The sequence below is a fragment of the Podarcis raffonei genome, chromosome 13 (genome assembly GCF_027172205.1).
Source record: "Podarcis raffonei isolate rPodRaf1 chromosome 13, rPodRaf1.pri, whole genome shotgun sequence".
Classification (NCBI taxonomy): domain Eukaryota; kingdom Metazoa; phylum Chordata; class Lepidosauria; order Squamata; family Lacertidae; genus Podarcis; species Podarcis raffonei.
This window is the reverse complement of record NC_070614.1, coordinates 3,250,909-3,271,185: the sequence shown is the minus strand read 5'-3', so window position 1 is coordinate 3,271,185 and position 20,277 is coordinate 3,250,909. Positions and strand designations below refer to the sequence as shown.

The window sequence follows — 20,277 nt, the reverse complement described above, 5'->3', positions numbered from 1 at the left end:
CCCAGTAGGGCTGCCACCTTTGGTTGGGCAAAATAAATGGCAGGTTGGGCAAAATATGGGAAACACCATAATATGGCTTCTGATACTCATCTCACTGAGAGGATACCATGTTCAATAGTATTGAAAGCCATTGAGAAATCAAACAAAAGTAGCAGGGTTTCAAAAAAAAAAATATGTCTGTGCTTGAAGCAGAAATTCAGTCTCTTCTTTGGCTATGCTAGACAGGGAGGTTTACAATAGCAATACAATTACACTCTAATTAAGTCTCTTTTTAGTCACAGTTCTCCAAAGGATGGCAGAGCTGTTTGCTTATATTGCAAAGTTTCTTGGGATAGATAGATATTTTTTGAGCATTTAGGAAAAGCATACTAAAATAATTCATAATAATTATAATTGCTTAGACTACGATCCTATGCATACTGTATATTCCTATATATAAAAAATGTAATTCTATTATTGTGCAGCCCCTACTGGAGGATTTGTAGTGCCTCACAATCCTTGATTTGCATGAAGTCAGTTTGGGTGGGGAAGGAAGAGAAGGCAGGTTGCGCAACAGCAGTGAGCATGGCATCAGCGTGAGATAGGAGAAATACTAAGAGGGGGAACGTGGTGGTTTTAAACAATGGCAGATGTTTGAGTAAAGGAGGAATGGAGGGAACTGAGAGGAAAATGGTGACTTCAAATGGCAGAGGTTTGATTTAAGAACCTTCATGCAGTCAAAGATTTGCAGGCTGCCCGTCCTTTCTCTCTCACATATGAGTCAGCTGTGGAATATAAGAGGGAAAAGTTTGTGCATAGCAAGCCAGGAGGAAAACTGGTAGGAAAAAAACTGAGCTGCCTCATGCGAGAGAGAGAGAAATGATGCAAAGCATGGAAATATTCCACATTGCGTTTATTCCTGGTACCATCCATTGCCGTCAGATTGCAAAGTTCCAGGTTCAATGTAGCAATTTAGAAGAGATATTTTATTAATAAGCAAAGACCTTTATATGTACAACATCCATCACCTGAACTTAACATTCTCAAACTGAACGAGCTAACTGACAGGTTTGCTCTCAAAATTCTTAAAGACGTTGTAACACGTATCACTACGGGTTGTGTGTGCAAAGGCGGCTGTAGAATAGGAGAAATGAGGGGGCATGGAAATTGAGGTTTTGTGCAAGCGAGAGATGAAAAAGGAGGTAAGATTAGGAAGAAAAGGGAATGAAGGTGGAGAATATGGGTTGCAAAAAGGAGGGAGTTGGAGACATGAGAAGAATGGGGTTGAAGATGAAAGTAGGAGCGTGAAAGGGCTTCATAACTGGGCAGAAGGTGAGAATGTGTGGGAGGAGGAAGATGAGGGAGGTTGCCCTGGGGGTGGTTTGCGTAGAGGGTGGAGCATAAAAGGAGGGAGAGGAGACATGGACATGGGGTTAAAGGTGAACTCAGAGGTGCAAAGTGGGGTTGCAGAACAGAAGAGACAAGTAGCTTCAGAAATGGGGTTCAGAAGGTGAAGAGTGACTTAACAGTTGCATGGGACGGGAAGGGGAAACTCTAAGGGGTTGATGTGGGGGGGAGGTGACAGGGGGTTGGTGAGTGGAAAGAGCAGGGGTACAGCGCCTAGTATACTCAGAAATACGTCAGATTAGTTCAGTGGGTCTTACTCCCAAGAAAACATGTAGAAGACCCAAGTCTTAGACTGTGTACACATTACCAGCTAAAAATGCAGCTAGGTCGTCCTTTTTGTTTCAATTCAGACCGAAGCAGATTTTGAGGGAAATGCATCAAAACACAGAAGGAAACAACAGGATAGATATAGATTGTGGCTAACATTGTGTGTACACTATTTCCCAAACAGTTGTGGGAGCACCAGGGATGCAGAGTAAACAGGAGTCTGAACACAAGCTTAGAAGTATTAAGAATTCATTGGTGGGTCAATTTGAATTTGTGCATCCGGCAAATTAGGTCTTAAGAAGTGTATACTGTACTTACTGCTGCATAACATCACAAAGCATAGCATTAAACCAGAAACCATGCTTGGTTCAATGGCACTGAATGAAGACCTGGTGGTACGAAGGCTTAGAATTGGGGTGCCAGACGAATTTCTACCACTTTCTACTACATTATGTAAAATCAAACAGCAAAAGGTTTGATGAGGATGTTTTATACATTGTATTAGAAAATTTGCTTCCAAAGTTTCATTCTCCAACAATTCCGCTCACCCTCTTCAATGGCAGGCCCAACTAGCCAATGGGAACGCTTGGGCCTGCTCCCAGGGGCCATTAATTTGCGGCCTGCCCAGCTGTCTTCCCTGCCTTTTCATTGGATCTCCCACCCTCCCTTAATTTAATTGCTTTTACTTGTGCTTTGACCTTGCTATGGACCAAACTGGCTGCCATATTCAGGGGCCAGGCAGGAATTTTTTCATGTGGCAAACTAACACCAGCCACCTGGTTTTCACCTACCTCATCGCAATGAGGTTAGGTGGTTAGGCACTGGGTAAGCCTAGATCTTGGCTGGAGAGGAGGTTATAGCCTCTGCCTGCTCCTCCTTGAGAAAAGGTATCCTGTTTAAATGATTTGGGAGGAGTGGCTTCTTTCCGAAGCCCAGGCGGAGCTAGGGCTATACCACTCCTCCAACAGGGACTCTGCGGAGGGTACCCCTATTGGACGTAGGTCACAGGGAATCCCCCCAAGATGTGGTTTGCCTTTAGATGCACTTCCAGCGGAGGGGCCGGAGTGGAATAGCAACAACTTCACCCAATGCCTATGTCAAACCATTCTCTACTGTAACCAATAAAACGGTGGCCATATTCAAGGCCAAACCCAACATGCTGTTGTCCCGAGGGAACTGTGGGGTCATGGGGTCTTGGCACACAAACCATCAGTTCTCTCATTCACCAAAAATAACAGGAAAAGCTTCTGTTTTATATTTTTATCTATTTTATTTTGTTCAGTGATACACTGTATTTCAAACTACACAATGCACAGTGGTTTTTATTAATCATTACAGCTGTCCTATATGTAGTGTAAAAATGAAACAAAAAACCAATTTTGAAGAAAGCTACTTTTCTGCTCCATCCTCTTGGTGCATCAATAGTCACCTTAGTATTTTTCACACTCCAGAAATGGCTTGTGTTTTCCACATGCCAGGTCCCTTGGGACTTGTAACTATTTAACATACTGTGTTACATGGAATGGGGTACTTTATGTGAAATTTAAAAAAGAACTGAATAATCTTCAAAGTTGGACAGAGATGCTTTTGTTCCATGCAGAGCTGCAAGGCACATTAATGCAAGAATATAGCTTGATCACAGGAAAACAAGAAATCATTGTAGCTTGCATATAAAAGCTGGCCTGTTCTCTGTGGTCATAAAAGCATCACTTGATTTGCACCATCATTAGAACTGAACTGACCTTTTCTTGTTAACATTTCACACTGCACAATTAGTAAGCAACTGTTGAGCGATGTGAATGCCTTTGTACATATCACCTCGGGCAAGGATGCTTATTTTAAACTTCAGACAATCAGCTAAGTCCACAAGAAACACTGCAGGGCTTGTGAGTGTGTAGTCAAATGTAACAAGTGTGGAAAACCTAGAAGAGCATGTATCCACTGTGTCCTGTGATTTGCTGCATAAACAAAGGCTAACATCTTAGAGTCAGAATCCGAAACAAACTGTCTTTGGAAAAATAACTGAGCCAATTTCAACATTGTTTTTTAAGAATAATTTTTTATTAACCGACCAATCACATCAAATCAAACCGAATTACATAAATTCCGAATTACACAGCCGAATTTTAAATTTTTGTTGGGGGTACCCATATTTCAAGTTCCGAAGGGATCCAATCAACTTCTTGCTTCTTACTGCTGTTTTAATGTCCACAAATCTAACCTTATGATGTTCACAGTACTATCCAGTCCTTTCTTATTATTTTTCCACATCTCTTGTTGTTATTTTCATATATTTTTCCTTTCTCTTTGTGACCTCTGATAGTCTCCGCAAGAACAGTTTGGAATCCTGTGTGGATATTATTTTTTTATCCAGTAGCCATATCCAGACGTTTTCCATATAACATCACTTCCATACATCAAAACAGTCTTAGCATCGTTAATCTTCACCAATCTGCCTCCTTTCTCAAAACCTCTGAGGAGATTCACTAGGAATGCAGTCTGAAAACAAGTCCGTTCCTCTTCCCGGCTATAAATCCTTTGGCAAGATGGTGACTCCGAATTAGTTGCTGCGCCATTCCCAAAAGCTCTTATTGCTTCTCGGTCTCCATAAAGCATAAAAGGTAAAGGTAAAGGTACCCCTGCCCATACGGGCCAGTCTTGACAGACTCTGGGGTTGTGCGCCCATCTCACTTAAGAGGCCAGGGGCCAGCGCTGTCCGGAGACACTTCCAGGTCACGTGGCCAGCGTGACATCGCTGCTCTGGCGAGCCAGAGCTGCACACGGAAACGCCGTTTACCTTCCCGCTTGTAGGCGGTCCCTATTTATCTACTTGCACCCAGGGGTGCTTTCGAACTGCTAGGTTGGCAGGCGCTGGGACCAAGCAACGGGAGCGCACCCCGCCGCGGGGATTCGAACTGCCGACCTTTCGATCGGCAAGCCCTAGGCGCTGAGGCTTTTACCCACAGCGCCACCCGCGTCCCTCTCCATAAAGCATACTTTTGGTTAAAGTTTATCTCCATGCAGACCTTAATCATCCTGCTTGGGTCAGTTCAACCGATGATTCTAATGAGGAGGGGTTCTTGTAAATCACATAGAGGGAAAGTAAAAAAGATCCCCCCCCCATTCAGCCCCGTTGTCAACATACCCAACCTTTGGTGTATCTTTATCGTAAAATATTCCTGTTTCTCCAGCCCCTCGTCTTCTTTCGCAGAGGTCACTTAAATTAGCAGACTTCACTCCCCTTCTTCACTTGAAACATTTGCATTTGCTTCTTTTGTAATTAATTATTCCAAATTGCTGCAACTAGTGTGCGATCAGAGACAGCGTCCAGGAGAGCCGAGGTCCACACGGGGGCATTCTGCCTAGGGCCCTCACCCCCTTCTTTCAAATTTGGGGGTGATTTATGGGCACAGCAGGCAAGGGCAGTGTTCCCCATTTCCTTGGGGCAACAAGGGAGGCTGCCTACTTCCACAACAGCCTCTTAATTACCCCGTGTGGGTCGGAGAGATGGTATTGTCGGCCATCTTCCAATGCGCCCCCTAGTGCCCCCCCCCGAGTTCAATATTTTTGAAGGCAACCTAAGTTTTGGAGACATGTGCGATGTCCCATGTGCATGCCGGGCGGGGCCCTTGGTTCTTGGGAACAACCCAGTGCCTGTGGTGATCGCATTCTTACACCCAATGTCTTTTGGCATGAAAGTGTAAGAATTCTCTGCTATCAGAGGAGCACTGTCTTCCTTGTTCTCTGCATGTTTATTGTGAATAAACAGTCAGCAAAACTACAGCATGGAGCAACAGCCTATTTGTAATGCAAATGAATAGTAAAAAAAGTCTAGGAAATATGTTTTCAGTGGGGGGGGGCAACCATAACATTATGTTCATGGGCTTGGTGGAGATGCCATATAATGAACATTTCACTCATTTTCATTAAGTACCTCACCAACCTATTCTATGGTTGACAGCAGGAAGGGGTAAGTGCTGTTTAGACATACTGTGAGCACCTTGTATGATTTAATACCATCAAGAAGCTAAATTAATCAGATAGGGTAATGGAATGGACTTAGGCTGCATTTGGACGGCGCTTTATTCTGTTTTCCTGATGTTTCCTCGCCTGTTAAATTTCATGCTTTATGTGATCTTTCACACAACATAAGTCACTTCTGGGGATCTAGTAGAATCTAGCAGGAGCATAATATTCATTTTTGTTTTAATTACTTCCATTAAAAATCCACTTGCAACCCCATTGCAAGCTCAAAATTGGGGGAGTTTTGTGTTGTCATTTTCCTACGCTTTTCATTATCATACCACTGCCACTCATGTGATACAATTAAGAGGAGGCGTGTAGTGGTGATAGGGGATTCCCTACTGAGGGGAACAGAAGCAGTGATCTGTGGGCCTGACAAGATGTCTCGGGAAGTGTGCTGTCTCCCCGGGGCTAAGATCCAAGATGTAACTGAACGACTGCAAGGAATCATAAAACCCACTGACAAATACCCCTTCCTCTTGGTTCATGTGGGAACCAATGACACTGCAAGCAATAGCCTCCAGAAGATCAAAAGAGATTACGAGGCTCTGGGCAGGAAATTGAAGCAATTAAATGCACAAATTGTCATCTCATCTGTCCTCCCAGTTGAACGACGTGGCCCAGGGAGAGAGGGAAAAATAGTGGAAGTGAACAACTGGCTTCGCAAATGGTGTAAACAGGAACGGTTTGGATTCTTAGATCACGGAATGCAGTTTCTTGAAGATGGACTTCTGGCAAGCGATGGGCTGCACCTCACAACGGTTGGTAGGAATGTTTTTGCAAAAAATCTCAGAAACCTCATCAGGAGGGCTTTAAACTGACTAATGTGGGGGAGGGAGACAGTGCTCCTGAAGGTAGGAGTCTATCAATTGATGAAGATGATCATCCAAATGTCATAGACCGAATGGAGCAAACAGCACGCAGACCTAGTGGTGGGAGGAAAAAATCCTTAAATAAGAGACACGGGGGAATGATTAATGGACTTCAATGTCTGTACACTAATGCGCAAAGTATGGGAAATAAACAAGATGAGCTTGAGCTCTTGGTACAGCAAACTAAATATGACATAATAGGCATCACTGAAACCTGGTGGGATAAGTCCCACGATTGGAATGTAATAATGGAGGGATACAATCTATTTCAGAGAAACAGACCAGACAAGAAAGGAGGAGGAGTGGCGTTATATGTCAGGGATGTGTATACCTGTGAAGAGATCCAAGATTTAGAACCTCAAAGCCAAAGTGAGAGCATTTGGGTCAAAATTAAGGGAGAGAAGAATAACAGTGACCTCATTGTGGGAGTTTACTATAGATCCCCAAGCCAAACGGAGGACATAGATGATGCCTTCCTGGAACAGATGGCCAAGCATGCAAAAGGAAGGGAGATAGTAGTAATGGGGGACTTCAATTACCCGGATATTTGTTGGATGTCAAACTCAGCCAAGAGCATAAGGTCAAACAGATTCCTCACTGGCCTTGCAGACAACTTCATTGTCCAGAAAGTGGGAGAAGCTACAAGAGGAACAGCCATTTTAGATCTGGTCCTAACCAATGTTGATGACCTGGTTAGTGGGGTAGAAGTGGAAGGATCATTAGGCGCGAGTGATCATGCTCTTCTGAAGTTTACTATACAGCGGAAAGGAGCAGCCAAGCATACTAGGACTCAATTTCTCGACTTTAAGAAAGCCGACTTCATAAAACTTAGGGAAGTGCTGGGTGAGATCCCATGGACAGTAATACTAAAAGGAAAGGGAGTTCATGATGGCTGGGAGTTTGTTAAGAGGGAGATAGTAAAAGCACAACTTCAGGCAATACCAATGAGACGGAAACATGGAAGGTGCCTAAAGAAGCCAGGGTGGCTATCTAAAGAACTTTTAACTGAGTTAAGATTAAAAAAGGATGTGTACAAAAAATGGAAAAGGGGGGAAACCACCAAAGAGGAATTCAAACAAATAGCCAGCACGTGTAGACACAAAGTCAGAAAAGCTAAAGCACAGAATGAACTCAGGCTTGCTAGAGAGGTTAAAAGCAACAAAAAAGGCTTTTATGGGTATGTTCGTAGCAAAAGGAAGAACAAAGAAACAGTGGGGTCACTCAGAGGAGAAGATGGTGAAATGCAAACAGGGGACACAGAAAGGGCTGAACTCCTCAATGCCTTCTTTGCCTCAGTCTTCTCCGATAAAGAAAACAATGCCCGACCTGAAGAATTTGGAGCAAATGATTCAGCAGAGGAAACACAGCCCAGAATAACTAAGGAGATAGTACAAGAATACTTGGCTAGTCTAGATGTATTCAAGTCTCCAGGGCCAGATGAACTGCATCCAAGAGTATTAAAAGAACTGGCAGATGTGATTTCAGAACCACTGGCAGTCATCTTTGAGAATTCCTGGAGAACAGGCGAAGTCCCGGAAGACTGGAGGAGGGCAAATGTTGTCCCTATTTTCAAAAAGGGGAAAAGAGAGGACCCAAATAATTACCGCCCAGTCAGTCTGACATCAATACCAGGGAAGATTCTGGAGCAGATCATTAAGCAAACAGTCTGTGAGCACCTGGAAAGGAATGCTGTGATCACCAATAGTCAGCATGGATTTCTGAAAAATAAGTCATGTCAGACTAACCTGATCTCGTTTTTTGACAGAATTACAAGCCTGGTAGATGAAGGGAACGCAGTGGATGTAGCCTACCTTGATTTCAGCAAGGCATTTGACAAGGTGCCCCATGATATTCTTGTAAAGAAGCTGGTAAAATGCGGTCTTGACTATGCTACCACTCAGTGGATTTGTAACTGGCTGGCTGACCGAACCCAAAGGGTGCTCATCAATGGTTCCTCTTCATCCTGGAGAAGAGTGACTAGTGGGGTGCCACAGGGTTCTGTCTTGGGCCCGGTCTTATTCAACATCTTTATCAACGACTTGGATGATGGACTCAAGGGCATCCTGATCAAATTTGCAGATGACACCAAACTGGGAGGGGTGGCTAACACCCCAGAGGACAGGATCACACTTCAAAACGACCTTGACAGATTAGAGAACTGGGCCAAAACAAACAAGATGAATTTTAACAGGGAGAAATGTAAAGTATTGCACTTGGGCAAAAAAAATGAGAGGCACAAATACAAGATGGGTGACACCTGGCTTGAGAGCACTACATGTGAAAAGGATCTAGGAGTCTTGGTTGACCACAAACTTGACATGAGCCAACAGTGTGACGCGGCAGCTAAAAAAGCCAATGCAATTCTGGGCTGCATCAATAGGAGTATCGCATCTAGATCAAGGGAAGTAATAGTGCCACTGTATTCTGCTCTGGTCAGACCTCACCTGGAGTACTGTGTCCAGTTCTGGGCACCACAGTTCAAGAAGGACATTGACAAACTGGAACGTGTCCAGAGGAGGGCAACCAAAATGGTCAAAGGCCTGGAAACGATGCCTTATGAGGAACGGCTAAGGGAGCTGGGCATGTTTAGCCTGGAGAAGAGGAGGTTAAGGGGTGATATGATAGCCATGTTCAAATATATAAAAGGATGTCACATAGAGGAGGGAGAAAGGTTGTTTTCTGCTGCTCCAGAGAAGCGGACACGGAGCAATGGATCCAAACTACAAGAAAGAAGATTCCACCTAAACATTAGGAAGAACTTCCTGACAGTAAGAGCTGTTCGACAGTGGAATTTGCTGCCAAGGAGTGTGGTGGAGTCTCCTTCTTTGGAGGTCTTTAAGCAGAGGCTTGACAACCATATGTCAGGAGTGCTCTGATGGTGTTTCCTGCTTGGCAGGGGGTTGGACTCGATGGCCCTTGTGGTCTCTTCCAACTCTATGATTCTATGATTCTATGATTCTAGGGAGATATCCCAGCATACACTTCTTTCCAACCATTTAAAATTTAGCATGACATTGATCAAAAGGCCACAATTCTATAGCACAACAGCTACTATAGTGTAAAAGAAATATTAGGAATTGAACAGAAGCATTATAACCAGCGAAACAAAAACAAAAAAACCTTGTGTCTGAATGCAGCCTTGATTCATTCCTGTTTCTCACTTGTTCACTATTAAAGCCTATTGTGTCCTGTTTCTGTGCAGATTTTAATGGGAAAAGCTTTTTAAAATCCATATGGTCAACTGGTTTTTTATATAAAAAATAATACATTAAAAAAAACTTTTGTAAGGATTTCCTGGATCAGCTAGAAAATGCAGTGTGGGTTGAAAAACCCTTAGAGGAAATGGCATATCAGTACATGTATCGCCTTTTGGTAAAAATATTGGCCGGGTGGGGAGACAGTTGCCTGGGGAGGGAGATGGCTGCCTCTGTGTACTGATGGGGGGAGCCATATTGTTCCCCATACAATTCCTCAGGGAAGGACTGCCTATAACGGCATATTCCTACTTCCTGGAGCATTTGTGCACAGCACAAAAACGACTTGCTGTCACACTACACACACTAGCTGCTCCTAGCAGCTTGAAAATGGAAAAAAGGGAAAGCAAAAAACTGCCCTCAGACCCCTCTGTAAGTTGCAAGCATTCAGATGATGCTCAGCAAGGTCCACAGTTCTGAAAAATACTCTGCACATGTGTGCTCTGATCCAGGAACTGGTCCAAGAGGGGTGAAATCAGGGAAGCGCACTCAAAAATATGGCGCAAACAAAACCCTCCTCCATCCTTAGTTTCAGAGTAAAGTCAGATGACAACAAGATGGTTTTTCAATGCATGGTATAACCAACTATGGCATTTGCTAGTGAACTATCTTTTTTCAGCATCTTATTGGCCTGTCACAGAGACTTTATGTGGCTGTCCTGCCTGGAGTTGCCTCCCTAACATGTATGCTAGGCTTGTAAGGACCGTTTGCTCCTAGCAGGAGTGGTTAATTCTGAAATAAGAAATCAAATTTCAACTCCATCTCTGTCAGAAAGAAGTGCGGTGTGGAAATCAGTTTGTGCAGCCTTCTGTAACACCCAGGGTGTGGGTGTGGCTGGAATGTGGTTTGTTGGTTGTTGTTGTTGTTTTGCTTTTGTTGTTTTTAAGGGATGGCATCCAATTTCGTTGCACTTGTGCAATGTTGCACGTGTGTAATGACAATAAAGAATCTATCTATCTATCTATCTATCTATCTATATGATCCAAGAAGGTAGAACAGCAGGCCAGGGTATGTTCAGGTTTTTCCTAAGCAGGACAACACATACCATGAGGATGGTATGCCAGCAGCTATGGATCTCTTGTAACGCCAAAATCTATCAAGTTTAACTACCTGCATACTATAACATCTAGGGAAGGTATTATGCTAAAAATAATTGTTATGGCTACAATTTCACATTCTTTGTCTACCTAATTACTCACGTTAGTCAACTTGTTTCCCACCTTTCCAATTATAGGTGTCAATTCACTCAGCAAAGCTAACCTGTTTCTCCTATTACCAATCACTGTTGCTGTGACGGGCAAGTTTTGCATATATTTAAACTCTAATTGAATTGTCACAGACAGTACTTTGCATTCCATTGCCATTTAACTCCAGCCTTTACACACACAACCCTTACACTTAGTAAAAGACAACTGAAGATCACATGTGACACAGCAGGCACTAGTTCACAAAAGGTTAGACAATAATTAAATTTGTTAGAGACTCAAGACTCTGTTTTTATTTTTACTTTTTGTGGCAGCAGATAACCACTCCACAGCTTAGTCAGCCTGTGAGATCTGTCAGGTGGGAATTTTATCTGAACCCAGATTGAGGGACGGGTGGTTAAGAGGCCAGTAATTGGCAATGCCTGTCTCAATACCCCAATTAGATGTCCTCACTGAAGGAAAGGCTCCTAACAGTCTTCTTACTGCTCACTCAATAATGCTGATAGATACTGATTCATAAAGTATTTTAGGATATATTTAAATCTAGATATTTAAATTAGTTATACTGCCCACCCCATCCTAAATGAACTGCTACAGTGCCAAATGAAATGAAAGGGATAGACTCTCAGAAGGATCAAATGACTCCAAAGGGAAAACAAATGTATTCACAGTTGACTGTTGTCCTTTGCCTGCGCTGCTCAAATCCACCAAGACTTGTGTTGATGGAGCAATTTGAGGACAGAAGCTAGAATCAATGGTTTTCTGCACCATTTATTTATTTAATATCTCTACCTATGTGTCACATTTTGTTTCCCAACCTTCCACAAAGGAACTTATCCTTAAACCAATGAGTAAAACAGGTTAGGCTGAGGGGGTACCTGTTACAAGACACCCCCCACTTTCAGTGGCTCTCTTCCGTCTTCTGAACCGGCAGCCTTTTGTTATGTTAGCACCCCAGGGCTCCTAGAAAAGTTGACATTCGACCTGCTTTGGCACTTTCCACTTGTTCTGGGATTTAGCTGGCGATCTGCCCATGGCCCCACAATGTCAACCTGCCCAGCCTCCTGCCTGCAGTGTCAACCACCTGCTACCATGGAAACAAATATCCAGGCCAAGGTCACAATGGAGACACATATCCACTGAACACTGCCACCTCCTTGCCACTGTGACATTACTTGACAAGTATGAAGACCTTGCTGGGGATTTTTAATAGAAAAAGGGGGCCAAGAAGCTTGGATTTGGATTTGAAGAAGAGTTTGGATTTGATATCCCGCTTTATCACTACCCGAAGGAATCTCAAAGCGGCTGACATTCTCCTTTCCCTTCCTCCCCCACAACCAACACTCTGTGAGGTGAGTGGGGCTGAGAGACTTCAGAGAAGAGTGACTAGCCCAAGGTCACCCAGCAGCTGCAGGTGGAGGAGCGGAGACACGAACCTGGTTCCCCAGATTACGAGACTAACACTCTTAACCACTACACCACACTGGCACCAAGTTGTCTCCTGTGGTTGCCCCATTAAACATCAGTTTGCAGTAAACATTCCCTTTGGATGTGTCAATTCCCTTTCGACCCTGGAGCTCAAGGCCTTCTAGGAATATCTCCAGGACAACATGGAAAGGGGGCTTATTTGGCTGTCCACCTCCCCAGTCAAAGCACCTACCTTGTTTGTGGGTGCAAACTCTGAAGACTGTACCTCTGCACTGATTATCCGGTGCTTAGTCAGAGACCTATTAAGAACTGGTATCCTCTGACATTCAATTGACTGTGCTTTTATGTAAACTGTGCTATTTTTCTGTTGTTAGCCGCTCTGAGCCCGGCTTTGGCTGGAGAGGGCGGGATATAAATCAAATATTATTATTATTATTATTATTATTATTATTATTATTATTATTATTATCCCTGAACTCAGGGAGCTCAATGGTTTACTGATTCTGACCTGTAACCTGGTGCAAATCTCAAGATTAATTGGTAAAAAGCATAACTGCATTTTAAGGTAATTTATTATGGGGTGTTAACAAAGCCCATAATAACTTTAGCAACGCTATCTAACATCCACCCGTTCTTAAGCCAAGGATTGTGTGCCTTTGACATATATGTGCCTACTACATGAGCCCATGCAATTGGGTCACTCAGTGAGCAGAACAGTAGGCTGGCCACTCGTGAGGAATAATCACATGTAGCTCAAAATACCAGAAGGTGTGCTGTTACCATGCACCTGTTCAAAGACACATTGACTTTGTATATGAAAGTTCGATTTGGATGGGTGTTAACTGCCTGAATTACTTTAGATGCATTTCAAGGCAGAGGGATGTATGTTATAGCAAATGCAAAGTGCCTGGGAGAGCATTCAGGGGGAATTTCAGCAAAGCAATGGAGGGAGAAAGCATCGGTGGGAAATTCACCGCTCAACAGCTTGGAGCCTACAAAGGCTGCAGTCATGTGCAGTGACAGGGCAGCACAGAATTCCCTCAAGGCTCTGTGCTCTAGTTAAATCAATTTGTCAGAAGCAGCTCTGCGCCTTTCCTCTAACTCCCATCCTCGCTCCACCCCAGATCAGGAAGCCTATTGGAAACAAAGACAGCTGGGGCCCACAGCTGCCTCCTTGTAGTGGATTAATTAGTACATCAGACATCATCTCCTAATTAGCAGGCGCGTATAGAATAAAAACCTCTCTGAATAAAGTGAGCCATTGCCATATGTTGACGCTGTAACAATACACTAAACATGTACCGTAATTCTGTAAAATAACTAAAGGAACAAGACCAGGCTGCCCGTGGTCACCTTTGATGTTTATAATAGTTTCAGAAGTATTGGTGCAAAGAATAAGATGTAATCAAGACAGTCAAGATGTACGAGTAGGACAGCGACAATATAAATTAAAAGCATTTGCACATGACGTGGTGATATTGGTGATAAGTGTTACAAGAGATTTAAAAAGCTGGTGAAGTAGCAGGTTCTAAGATTAATAAAGATAAAACCAAACTCTTGGTTAAAAGTATGATGAGAATAAAAATAAATTACAAGATGTGTCTGGATTAAAGATTGAAGGAAGGTTAAGTATTTAGGTGTATACGTAACAGCAGATAATATAAATCTGTATAAAGATAATTATGTAGAAAAATGGGAAGATATTAAAAGAAATTTGGAAATTTGGAACAGAATGAATCTTTCTGCACTATTAGACAGAGTGTTGACTAAAAAATGAATTTATTACCTAGAATGTTATTTTTGTTTCAATCAATTCCGGTGATTGGCAAGACAGATTGTTTCAACGCATGGCAAAAAGATATTTCTAAATATATTTGGCGAGGGGGGAAATCAAGAATAAAATATAAAATATTGATAGATGCAAAATAGAGAGTAGGTTTGTCCCTGCTGGATATGAGGTTATATTATGAAGCATCTTGTCTTTGTTGCTTGAAGGAATGGATGATATTGGAGAATCCACATATTTTAGACTTAGAAGGCCATGGAAATATTTTCAGTTGGCAAACTTATTTACGGTATGAAAAGGTGAAAGTACATAAAGGATTTACACATCATATAATTAGGAAAAAATTGTATAGAGTATGGGATAAATACAAAAATTTATTAGAGGCAAAAACACCACTTTGACTCTCACCAGTGGAAGCTATAGCAGTAAAGAAAAAGAATATGATAGAAAAGTGGACAACCTATAAAAATTTATTAAAACAAGAGGGAGGAGAGTATCAATTGAAAGAATCGAAGGAACTATCAGGAAAATTAACAACATGGATACAATATCATCATTTGAACAAAGCATTTAAGAAAGATGGGATACAAGGGTCTGGGGAACAAATATTGCAACTGGAGAGAGCGCTGTTGGAATGTAATGTAAAAGTGCTGTCTAAAATGTTTAAGATATTATTGGAATGGGAGAAAAGGATGAGCGAGTAAAATCCTCAATGATACAATGGGCAATAGGATTATTGTAACAACCTGCAGTTTCATAAGAGTATATATTTAAATTAAATGAATAAGTGAGTAAACTAAGTTAATTTGGAATATGCAGAGAATATAAAAAATAAACTGCAGAAAGAGGGGGAAGGAAGTCGAGTTTTGAAACATTAAAATGACTGTAAAATTATTGAAATGTATAAAACTGAAAATCATAAATAAAATAATTATAAAAACATGTAATTCTGCCCATGATGAAAAACTGCAAACTTAGGTCACTGATTAATGCAGTGTCACATATTTATGTCATCAGGTTGGATTCTTTTTTTCAACATTCAGTTTGAAGATTGGGTACTGCAAAACAAACATGAAATGTATGTTCTTATATATATATATATTTATATATATATATATATATATATATATATATATATATATATATATTAAAAAAAATCCCAAAAGCAAGAGCTATTTGTTGTGTTTGTTGTACCACTCAAAGAATTGAAATTATGGAATAGTGCATGTATCCCTATATTAAGAAATAACTGTTGCCCAGTGTTCTTTGAGGCCAGGTTGATACTCTCTCTTCTGGAATCTGCCAAAACGAAGGATTTTTGAATTACAGTGGTGCCCCGCAAGACAAATGCCTTGCAAGACGAAAAACCCGCTAGACGAAAGGGTTTTCCGTTTTTCGATGCGCTTCGCAAGACGAATTTCCCTATGGGCTTGCTTTTTTTTCGCTCCCCCCCTTTTTCTAAGCCGCTAAGCCGCTAATAGCCTTTTAGCCGCTAAGCCTTTAATAGCCGCTAAGCCGCTAAACCGCTAATAGCGCTAATCCGCTAAGCCACTAATAGGGTTGCTTCGCAAGACGAAAAAACCGCTAGACGAAGAGACTCGCGGAACGGATTATTTTCGTCTTGCGAGGCACCACTGTAATGCCTTCCCTTCAGACCTCTTTGGTGTGGGAGTTTGCGTAGGGGAGCCTGCGCCTTGCTTGGTTCCTCTGCAGCCCTGCTAAAGCAAGGCTATTTTTCTAGAAAAAGAGGGGCCAGTGTTCACCAAGAACTTCTCCCTTGTTCTCTCAGAATGGCAATGGTGCCACCTGAGAGGGGCTGCAGCTGAGCTCTGGCTGGGGAGGAAAGCCCTAGCTAAAAGCATGTGGATGGGAGAGGAAGGGGCAACACAGAGTGACAACACAAAGGCCCCTGCAAATCCTAGCTGAGGTGCAAAGATTTCACGAAGGAAGAGAGGGACTCTCCTGTAATGAGTGGGCAGGGCTAGGAGCAGAGCCAGCAGCAAGGTCGAGTAAACCCAGTGATTTTTTTTCTTTTTTAAAAAATGTTTAGGGGTACTCTTATTTTCCTACTCATATTGAAATACTGCCCTCAATGAGGCCAAACCTAGATTCACAAAATGTTTAGGCGTATTCGTACCCCTGCGTCCCCCCCAGAAAAAAGCAGTAAACCATTGTGGAATTGGACTAAAAGTGCCACAAGAATCAAGCCCTTGGCATGCATGCCATAGTTACATGGCTTAGTTCAATCAAAGCTGCTTTTGGACCTTTGAATTCATATTCTGTGACCTCTCATGTACCCTCTTAACATTCACTTATTCAGTTCTAGGCTGCCCAGTTCCATTGTGGTGTCAGAGAAGGGAAGCCAAAGGAAGCCAGTATTGTTATTAAGGCATCCAGCTGTGCTAATGTGACATATTCGCAGGACAAGGAGGTCATGAACACTTATTCTATTACTTTACAGCTGTCAAAATATCTTCCAATAAACGAAGGAATTGCTTTCGCAGCTATTACAAATACAACCTGCTTAAACCAAGCATGGGACTACACACGACTGATGCACTTAAATTTATTAGGCTCTTACTTTCTCACGACTGCTAACGTGAGCTTTTGTACACATAAGGAGTACACAAAAGTCCTTCATTTGGGACCAAATTAACAAAAAACAAAAGTGTTCTCTCTCTCTCTTTTTTAAAAAACAGCTTCATTAGGAATAAGTATTACTTTTGAGCATTTATCAAATTTAAAAAAACAACAGTTTGGGGAAAAGTTTAGCTGTATTAAGAGGGGAATAATGTTGAACAGCAATTATTTGAATATCCCTTTAAATACTATCTTGGAAGTATCACCACTGAAACATTGTGACTTAAAATACACTATCATTACAAAGCAGAGGTGATTATTTGGTGGTAGATAAGAGAGAGAGAGAGAGAGAATAAACGAAGCAGGTTGAAGGCTGCCACGGGGAGAAACATAGGAAGACAGGCATCTTCCATCATTCCCAGAGTCTGAAGGGAAAGCCCCGTTCTTCTTCTACTGCTCTCTATGACTTCTAATGGTGACTCTGGCTGCTCCCAGGGTGAAATCTTGTTTTACTGCAGCTGAGTTATTCTGCAGTAATTTAGCTTGTGAGAGGTTTTCTACCTAATTAGGATACAATACCTGCGCTCAGCCCCACAACACCGAACAGGTTCACACAAGGGAAAAGCAGGCAAACTATCCCCATCCCGCCTAACCCCCCCCCCCGCCTATCACCCACTATTCCAACTTGCAGAACAAAACCTCCAGATAAAAACCTAGTAAGCCTGTCTAAAAGATTTATATAACAACAAACCTATGCCAACACAATAAATACAAGACACACAAATACCTCGGCAAACACATCATCAACTACATACCTTTTTAAACAATCCAACAGCAAAATCAGCAGCCACTAGGCCCTTGACCACCTTCAAAAACCTTCTCCTGATGGCAGAAGAACACAGTAAAGGGATGGTATCCACAAAATACTGCTCCAAAACACCCTGGATGCAATCGAAGAGCAATGGGAGCACGACATAGGCTTTGAAATTAACCCCACCCAATGGACTAGAATGTGGTCTAAACCTCCCGTATCAACCAAAAGGGAACTCACTCTGAAGCTCACCTACAGGTGGTACTTAACACCACAGACACTGGCGCTGATATGCCCAGGAACCTCACCAAAGAGATACTGCACCTCCACAGGCACATCCCTCCACATGTGATAGGAATGCCCTAAAATCCAACCCTTCTGGACAGCAGTCCTACAAGAGATATGCAAAATAACTAAACAGATATTAGAACTCACCCCAGAACTGGCCCTACTGAACATCTTCCAAGATCATAATGACCACTCACATTATAGAGAGCTAATAACCCCCCTACTCTCAGCAGCCAGAAGACTCATAGCCAGACACTGGAGGGACCTGTCAGGAGTAAACATGAACCAATGGTATCAAATTGTATGGGAAATGGCCTTGCTAGAAAAGCTAACCAATAAACTGAAACTGACACAGGGACAAATAGAAGAGGATGCCTTCACCCCACTATGGCTTCCCTTTATCACATACACAGCCCAACAAGACAATGACAAGAATCCACTGACAGCATACAAATCAACAAGCCTCCCCCTCACAAATGCAAATAAACCCCACTGCATCCAACCTCGGACAACGAACCACACCCTGTCCCTTAATACCTCTCATTACCAAGGAAATGTAATAAATGAATAGAAAGAGAGGCTACCCAGTTGACACGGAGACAAAAGCCCACACATACACTATACAAAAGAATATAAGCCTCACCACCCCTCCTCTCCCCCCTCTTCTTCCCTGACCTTATACAGTACTGTACTCAGCACTAATGTCTCACAACAAATGTAACTGATCTGGAAGAAAGACTGTACAACCCGAAAAAAGAGACAAGGCATGTACTTTTGTAAACCAAGAAAATCTTTAATAAAAATAAAGTAAAACAAAAACAAAACTAAAAACACCTGTGCTCAGAGATTTCCAATTTCCTACTGGTTGCTGATTTGCTACTAAGTCTAGTTCAAGGTGTTACTATTGGTATATAAAGTCCTTACCGACTTGGGACCAATTTACTTAGGACATCGCCTTACTCCACTTGGCTGCTTAATCAGCAGAACTGACTCTACCATAGTTGCCACATAATACATGTACTGCATTTGTAAGAACTCAATTGTTTTGTGTGGCACCACGCACACTTTGGAACTCCCTGCTGACTGAGACCAAGGAGGTTCCTTCCCTTTCGGTACCTGCTAGAAATATTCCAGTTTAAACAAGTCTACCCAGATGCTTGAGGTAACTTTAACCTGTTTTGGTATTTTAACCTTTGCATGTTTTAAAGAAGGTTTGTGATTTTTTTCTTGATTTTACTGTTTTATTTTTGTAAGCCACTTTGAGGTTTGTTTGTTTAACAAACAAGCAAGCAAGCAAGCAAGCAAAGCAGTGTATAAATTTTATGAAATAAATACCATAAAAATAAAAATAATCAAAGGTGGGACATGGGAACTAGCTCTTATCAATCACTAGCTTAAGCTGCTTAAAAAAGCATTAACGGAGGGTAGGCCTATTAAGCTATTGTTGCTAAATAAAGCATCCATGTGCAGAGGCAGTACACCTCAAAATATCAACTGCTAGGGACAAACAGGGGAGGGCTGCTGCCTTTGTGGTTGTGGGCTTTCTGAAGGCATCCAGCTGGCCACTGCGGGAAAGAAATAATGGCATACAGTGGTACCTCGGGTTAGGTACTTAATTCGTTCCGGAGGTCCGTTCTTAACCTGAAGCACCACTTTAGCTAATGGGGCCTCCTGCTGCCGCCGCGCCGCTGGAGCACGATTTCTGTTCTCATCCTGAAGCAAAGTTCTTAACCTGAAGCACTATTTATGGGTTAGCGGAGTCTGTAACCTGAAGCGTATGTAACCTGAAGCGTATGTAACCCGAGGTACCACTGTATTAGATAGACCTTAATCTGACCCGGTAAGGGAACTGAATAGAAAAATGCTTCCATTATATTTTAAAGACTTTACCACTGACAGCTTTATAGTGAACAATCTAAAATTGGATTTTCTAGCAACACAAAGAACAAGCAGTTAGGGATCATTCACTACCAGCTTTCAGATCTGACTTTTGTGGTCTCTATATACTAGTGTACACTGATTTGTTTTTATGGTGTTTTTACTGTCTTTAGACGGCATTATGACTTCCTTTAGTATGATTTTTATTCTATATGCCATCTTGAGCAATTTCCTTTTGATTGGAAAGATTACATATCAATGCTGTTGCTTAATAAAAAGAAGCTTCCCTCCAGATAATGGTGGACTCATGTTTTGCTACTCCAGACGTGTTTTACGCTTTAAAACAAAAAAATCAAAGTGAATTGAATAGTTTGCAATAAACTAGTGAGCCACCCAGACATCTAAAAAAGAAACAGAAGAGAACAAAAATAAAATGTTCTTACAAAGTGTTTTGACCTTACAGAATTTAGTGGGACTTACTCTGAATTCTCATTCTTGT

The 20,277-nt window shown here is 42.1% G+C and overlaps 1 protein-coding gene across 30 annotated transcripts in view; it reads right to left on the bottom strand.

The window, feature by feature from the left end:
- Nucleotides 1–20,277, bottom strand: part of LOC128400250 (poly(rC)-binding protein 3-like) — a 285,355-nt gene that overhangs the window by 50,070 nt on the left and 215,008 nt on the right. The window contains exon 1 of one of the 30 annotated variants that reach the window (XM_053362399.1): nucleotides 11,886–12,031. The exons of the other annotated variants lie outside the window; for them this stretch is intronic. The gene's annotated coding sequence lies outside the window, so the exon portion shown is untranslated. Of the gene's footprint in view, nucleotides 1–11,885; nucleotides 12,032–20,277 lie in introns of those variants that run through there. 30 annotated transcript variants of the gene reach the window in all.